Here is a 7,772-nt window from a genome sequence, read left to right as displayed (position 1 = left end):
TGTTTAAGGTAACAGATAATTAAAACAGTGACACATTTGTTTATATGAAGCGTTTGTATATGCATGTCTACAAAAGAGAAAGAATAAAGCAAACTCATTCACAAAAGAACAGAGGACTGGGTCCTTTCTCCATCTAGCAGTTCAAACCCATGGGTGGACAAGGTTTTGACACCTGCTGCAGTATAGAGGAGGCAGGCATTGAGCTAAGTGAAGTTCCTGGGATATTCATGCTAAGTCTTTCCTTTTCTCACTGTTTACTGCAATGCACCAATGTGAGGGGCAATGCTCTAAATATTACCTAGAGTATAGAGGACTAAACTACAAACCATGCACTCTGGGAACATTTTAGCCAAAAGAGTATATAAGATATTTTATTCCTAATGAGTTAATCAAAAGATGAAATTATGGTCAAATGAAGTTACGGCAGGCATGATTCAAAATTATCATTGGAAATTGGGAGGAAAACCAAGATAGCAGATGACAGAATCAGAAGGCAAAAGGATCTTAGCAAACTGGAATGATGGATTAAATCTATCAAGATGATGTTTCATGAGACAAATAAAAGGAATTTCCCTTGTGTTAAAAAGACAGTTTCACAAGTAGAGGTTCAAAAGATACATGGTTTAGCAATAATACAGGAAAATTTTAAGGTTTTAGTCTATTTTAAAGTCAGTGTGATGTAATTACACAAATAGACTTGGATTGCATTTATAAAATATGATACTATCTGGCAAAAGTGAGACATGTTCTGCTCTAGTGAAGTCACAACATAACCTGATCGTTGCACGCATCTCTGAGGTACACTTTCAAAGGGCCAGTTTTAGTCAATCTAAGCTGCTGGTACAATGAGACCCATTGACACATTGGCTTAAAGAACAAAGGGGTTTGCTTCTCTCTTGTGTAACAGTCCCAGGTGAGTGTTCCAGGCTGGCAGATAGCTCTCTGTTCCACATGGCCATTCAGGGAACCAGGCTCCTTCCATCATCTACCACGGCGTTGTCATCTGCTGTAGGGTTGAAACAGGGTCACCCACTGTGACCAGGTTACAGCTGAGGGGACAGTGGAAGAGCATGCAGAAAACACATCCCAAGGTTATTGCTAGGAACTGGCACCCATCACTTCCACTTAAATTCCACTGTCACCCACAATGAGGTCACATCTAACAGCTGTAAAGCAGAGAAAGGTGGTCGGTTGGGTGTTCTGTCTACCTGCCTATATACGACGCTATAATAATGAAGGAAAAAGAGAGGGGATTTTGGTGGCTAATGGGTAGCATTCCTGAGATTGCAATCGATGTCTGTCTATTGTTTAGCACCATCCTGCTGCCTTCCAGAAAGAAAGTCAAAACTAAATTAAGTGTTCAGTCTTCTGTCCTCTTTCCACCCTCTCCAAATCTATCTTATATAGCTTGTTCCATCCGACTGTCTGGATGGAACGAGCTGTTCTGCAGGATTTAGCACAGCAAGATAGGATCACTTTAACTTCGTGCCCCTTCCCAGCTTTTTCTACTGGGCCAGATAACTGATTTTTCACCCACATCTTCCCCACCCCAGAGGCAAAGCCACCGATTCATTCAGAAGCTTCTGCCTCTCTCATTTCTTCCCTCAGAAAGGATTCTCCTGTAACCTCACAGTGAATCATATCCTGCCTTCCTCTGCCAGTTTGCTTCCTAAACCATTTCCACCCTCATTCTCTGTGTCATGGGAAAAAGTAAGCTTAAATTTGAAATTAATTCCTCAGCCCTTGTTCATTGAAATGGATATCAAAAGTGAATTAATCACCCCTGAAGCTTCCATCATAGAAAATGTACCCAGATTCTCTCCAAAGAGAGGATGAGTCACACAGAGCACCTGTTTTGTCTCCTTAGTAACTGGCTTTCCAATTTCCCTCTTGTGTTTGCATGCAGGAGCGCTCAGCAAATTGACTGGGGGAAGGGAGGAGATTTGCAGCATACAGGATGTGCTCCCAGCACATTGTCACCTGTAACACTGTCTGCCAACTCTTTCGTGCTTTATGTACTCACTTTTGTGTCTCTGTTATAACCCCAGCACTGATTCAACCTCAGGGTATAGAGATAAGTCTGGGAAATTGCTGATGGCCTCAGGGAAGGTTTGGTGACACCTACTGAAATTGATAGCATTGTAATCTCAGGATTGGGAAGATGGATTCCTCTCTGTATCAGAAACGTGTCTTTCTTTACTTTAACCGTGGCTGCAATGAGAGGTAAAGGTACCACTCTCTGAAGTTGTAACTCTGCCATTAGATGTACAACCCTGTCAAGAAGACTCGGGGAGAAGGGAGAGGTTCAATTATACCACATCTCCAGTTTATCTACAAGAAATAATATTCTAAGGATTAGCAAGTAGTCTACATAGTCTCATCTACCTCTCCCATTAAGCCCATCGTTGCTGACATTATAGTATATAAAAAGAGCATTTGGATCAATATCTAGAGTCCCAGGTCCCCGAGTGGTCTCAGCCACACTAGTAAGCTCATGACTGTGAGTTCTGAGCAATCCAACTAGGTGATGCCATTATCCCTTCCAATTCTGAAATGCGGACTCCATTTTCAGGGATCATATTGAGTTTTAAAGTTAGAATCAGGTAGCTTATCTCTTAAATCTAGTGGGTCAGGGGTCATTCAAAATAGAGGGTTATCAGTCCTATCACTCTATTTTAGAAATGATGTCAGAAAGGTTAGGTTATCTGTCCAAGATGACATAAAATTCAAGGCTTTTCATATTTTTATTTTTTTTTTGGTGTCTATTTTTATCAAAATCCAACATGCTTAATGTTGGAGTCAAATAGCTCCATGACGCTTGTTATGAAAAACGATAGTTCACCGTCAGCTTTTCTTTTCCTGTTCCTCTAAGGTAGTCACCTAAAAAGCTTTTTAGCTGATTCTTTTGGTTTATTATTATGTTGTTTCTTCTTGAGTTTTCAGCTTCAGGGATTGCCTCAACCACAAAACACAAATTTCTCATCCCCCTTCTTCTCCTTGCACAGTTGTATCATAAAATTGCACCATAATTTTCTTTGTTCAGTATGTATTTGATGACAGAAATGTTATTCATGGTTGAGCTAGATAGTAGAATATGACAACATTCCCCTTCTGTTTTCTTTTCTCCAGGCCACCTATTCAGTGGTCAGCTTGGGTTCTCCATTGACCATCACCCCGGGAATATCCTTTACTCTCCTCTTGTGTTGGATCTTCACTTTGCTGGGTTTCATGTCTTCCTCTTTCTTAGTTTAATCCCTAATTTTGGCAGAACTCTTCCTCCAGTAACTTCCAAAGAAAAGGTAAAAGGGAGATAATTTTTTTTTTTTTGAGATGTGGCATGTCTGAAATGCTTTTATTTTTCCTTTACAGATTATTGTTAGTCTACCTCTGCATAGAATCCCAGATAGAAGACCATTTCTTCCTCTCAAATTTTTTAAGGCATTTGTATATGTTAGTATGATCCAGTGTTGCTGATGAGATAAGTACTGGTCTTTAATTTTTTTTCTATTTGTTAATTTTATCTTGAAATCTGGATTGCAGTTTATTTTTATTATTTTTTTGGTAGTTCTGGGAACTTAAAGTACTTGGTAAATATTAAATTGATGAATAAACTGATAATATAATGTTGGTTGGCGTTTCCTTCTAAACTTTACCACAACAGAAATTGTGAAGGAATGCTCTCTGACTTTTAGGCAGACCACTAAGCTTCTTTATGAATGTCACCTTGTTCATCTGGGTCTTTTCCTGGACCCACAACTAACTGCATATTTACTGTAGGGTTAGGTTTATAAATCTCCCTTAGTTTCCTTTTTTTTTTTTATTAATTAAAAAAAATTAGCTAACACAACATTTAGAAATCATTCCATTCTACATATGCAATCAGTAATTCTTAATATCATCACATAGATGTATGATCATCATTTCTTAGTACATTTGCATCGATTTAGAAAAAGAAATAGCAAGACAACAGAAAAAGAAATAAAATGATAATATAGAGAAAAAAATAAAAATAAAAAATACAAAAAATATATATAAAAACAAACAAACAACAACAAAAAAAACTATAGCTCAGATGCAGCTTCATTCAGTGTTTTAACATAATTGCATTACAATTAGGTAGTATTGTGCTGTCCATTTTTGAGCTTTTGTATCTAGTCCTGTTGCACAGTCTGTATCCCTTCAGCTCCAATTACCCATTATCTTACCCTGTTTCTAACTCCTGATGGTCTCTGTTACCAATGATATATTCCAAGTTTATTCTCTAATGTCGGTTCACATCAGTGGGACCATACAGTACTTGTCCTTTAGTTTTTGGCTAGTCTCACTCAGCATAATGTTCAACTCCAGTCATCACATATCCAATCTGCCCTCCCGAAGAAGGAACAGGTCAGGATTAACCCTCCTAACGATTCCCTTAGTTTCCTTTTACTTCAACTACAATGAATCCATGAGAAGCACATGGACATATTACTCTTACAGTGATGTAAGTTTGAATGAAATAACTAAATATGCCCTGTGAAAGCATTTGCTTGATAAATAGTATCTAGGTATTCACAAAAATCTGACCAGAAATTTCTTTCCCTTAATGCACACTAATTTCCTTCACAAGAGCTTTAATAGTAAAATTATTTAAATAATATAATACTATATATAATAATAATAAATATTCAATGGTAACCATTCCCAAAGAGAATTCTTATTGAGGATATACAAAGAGTACTAAAGTACTACTGGTTGTAACTTTATACATTCTTTTAATATATAAAAACAGCAGATACCCAGTAATTACTACTTCACTTGCTGCATAGCACCCATTTCATAAGTATACCAAAATTTCTTTGTCCACTGTACCATTGAGGGCATTGTAGTTTTTTCTAGCTTTAGGGTTATTATGAATAATCCTGAAATTAATGTTCTTGTCTCAATATCCAATATCTTGAAATACATATGTATGCATATTTGTTGGGTATAAACCCAGTAGTGGAATTGCTGGGTCACAGAGCATGTAAAACTTTAGTATATACTACTTAACAGTTCTCTAAACTACCAGTTTATATTTTGATCAACAGTGTATATGGTTCCAGTTGTTCCACATCTTTATCAAAGCTTGGAAATATCATTTTTAAAACTGTAGCCATTTTGTAGTACTATCTTATTGTGATTTTAATTTCTATTTCCCTGAGAGTTAATGTTGAGTCATTTTTATATGTTTCTTGACCATTTGGATATCGTCTTTTGTGAAATGCCTGCTCAAAATTTTTGCTCATTTGAGGGGATGGGGAGGACAAGTATTATCGATCTTTACTTATTGATTGTAAGAGCTATTATACATATAATATATAAGCACACACACACACACACACATATATATATATTCCAGATAGGTGTATTACAAATATATTCTCCTTCTATCTAGCTTTCTTTTTCACTCTCTAGTCTCTCTTTTTTTTTTATTAATTAAAGAAAAAAAAAGAAATTAACCCAACATTTAGAAATCATTCCATTCTACATATGCAATCAGTAATTCTTAACATCATCACATAGATGCATGATCATCATTTCTTAGTACATTTACATCGATTTAGAAGAAGAACTAGCAAAACAACAGAAAAAGATATAGAATGTTAATATAGAGAAAAAAATAAAAATAATAATAATACAAAAAAAAAGACAAACAAACAGACAGACAAAAAAAACCCTATAGCTCAGATGCAGCTTCATTCAGTGTTTTAACATGATTACTTTACAATTAGGTATTATTGTGCTGTCCATTTTTGAGTTTTTGTATCTAGTCCTGTTGCACAGTCTGTATCCCTTCAGCTCCAATCACCCGTTATCTTACCCTGTTTTTAACTCCTGCTGGACTCTGTTACCAATGACATATTCCAAGTTTATTCTCGAATGTCGGTTCACATCATTGGGACCATACAGTATTTGTCCTTTAGTTTTTGGCTAGACTCACTCAGCATAATGTTCTCTAGGTCCATCCATGTTATTACATGCTTCATAAGTTTATCCTGTCTTACAGCTGCATAATATTCCATCCTATGTATATACCACAGTTTGTTTAGCCACTCTTCTGTTGATGGACATTTTGGCTGTTTCCATCTCTCTCTAGTCTCTTTTGATTCTAACTCTAATGAAGCCCATTGTGTCAATTTTTTTCTTTATTTTAAATGCATTGGTGGCCCATGAATGATATCTTTGCATATTCAAAAATTATGAAATATTTTCCTGTATTTTCTTCACATTTATATCCACAATCAACGTGGAATTGATTTTAATAAATGTTGTGAAGTGGAAATCAATATTCATTTTTCTCTTACAGATATCTAATTGTCTCCATTCCATTTATTGAAAATACTGTAAGTTCCACCCCTGCTTTGCAGGTACAACTTTTGTCATAGATTAAATCATGTAGTATGATCTATTTCTAAAGTCTCTGTTCCTTTCTACTAACCTATTTATCTCTCTTTGTACTAATACCACCCTACATTAAACACTATATGATTGATATCTAGTGGTATAAGTCTCCAAATTTGTTCTTCTTCAAGATTGTTATGACTATTCATAACACAGACTACAACTATTCTTAGCCATTATCTATTCCATGTAAAATTTAGAAACAACCTGTCAATTTACACACATACACACAAATCTGTGTGGACTTACTTGGAATTGCGGTGAATCTATAGATTAATCTGGGGAGAAGAGACAACTTTTCAATATTGTGTCTTCTAATCCATAAGTATGGTATATTCCTCCATTTATTTCAGTCTCCTTTAATTTTTCTCAGTAATATTTTACAGTTTTCAGCTTTACACATCCTTTATTAGATAAAGATAAAGTTCATTTTCTAATTGTTTGTTCCTAGTACATAGTTAAATTGTTTTGGTTTGCTAAAGCTGTCAGAATGCAATATACCAGCAATGGGTTGGTTATTATAAAGGGAATTTATTAAGTTAAAAGTTTACAGTTCTAAGGCCATAAAAATGTCCAAACTAAGGCATCTAGAGAAAGATACTTTGACTCAAGAAAGGGCCAATGAAATTCAGGATTTCTCTGTCAGCTAGGAAAGCACATGACGACATTTGTTAGCTTTCTTTCCTCACTTCTTGGTTCAAAAGGCTTCCCTAGGGGTGTATTTCTTCTGCATCTCCAAAGGTCTCTTGCCTGTGTCAATTTGAAGCTTTTTCCAAAAATGGTTTCCTCTTAAAGAACTCCAATAAGCAACCCCACCTTTAATGAGTGGAGACACATCTCCATGGAAACCACCTACCTAATCAAAAATCCCACCCACAATTGGGTGGGTCACAAATCCATGAAACAACTTAATAAAACAGATCCCACCCCACAATATTGAATCAGTATTAAAGGACATGCTTTTCTGGGGTACACAACAGTTTCAAACCAGCATAGTTACATAGTTAACTTTTGTATATTTACCTTGTGTCTAGAGACCTTCCTTGTTAAATTCGCTTTTTAAGTATAATAGTTTATCTTTATGGGTTTTTATGTACCCTATTACATTATCTGCAAACAATGATAGTTTTATGCTTCTTCCCCCACCCTTTTTTTTTTTTTTTATCTTTTTGCTTTATTCCATTCCATGGAACCTCTAGTAAAGTGTTAATATCGTCATCAGTTCTAACAATAGAACTGATGGAAAAGACATCTCTGTCTTATTCCTTATCACAGGAGAAAATCTTTTAATATTTCCCCATTAACTATAATGTTTATGTTTCTGCAGAAACTTTTAAATTTTTTAGATT

At 35.6% G+C, this 7,772-nt stretch overlaps 1 non-coding gene across 1 annotated transcript; it reads right to left on the bottom strand.

Annotated features, from left to right (window-relative positions):
• Window positions 1–4,276: 4,276 nt before the first annotated feature.
• On the bottom strand, window positions 4,277–4,409 carry LOC143681939 (U8 small nucleolar RNA). Its single transcript, XR_013174975.1, has one exon. It is a non-coding gene; the product is annotated as a U8 small nucleolar RNA (small nucleolar RNA).
• Between the last annotated feature and the right edge of the window lie 3,363 nt (window positions 4,410–7,772).

Source organism: Tamandua tetradactyla, chromosome 4 (assembly GCF_023851605.1).
Source record: "Tamandua tetradactyla isolate mTamTet1 chromosome 4, mTamTet1.pri, whole genome shotgun sequence".
Taxonomy (NCBI): Eukaryota; Metazoa; Chordata; class Mammalia; order Pilosa; family Myrmecophagidae; genus Tamandua; species Tamandua tetradactyla.
The sequence above is the reverse complement of the archived record's forward strand: the minus strand, read 5'-3'. Positions and strand labels throughout refer to the sequence as shown.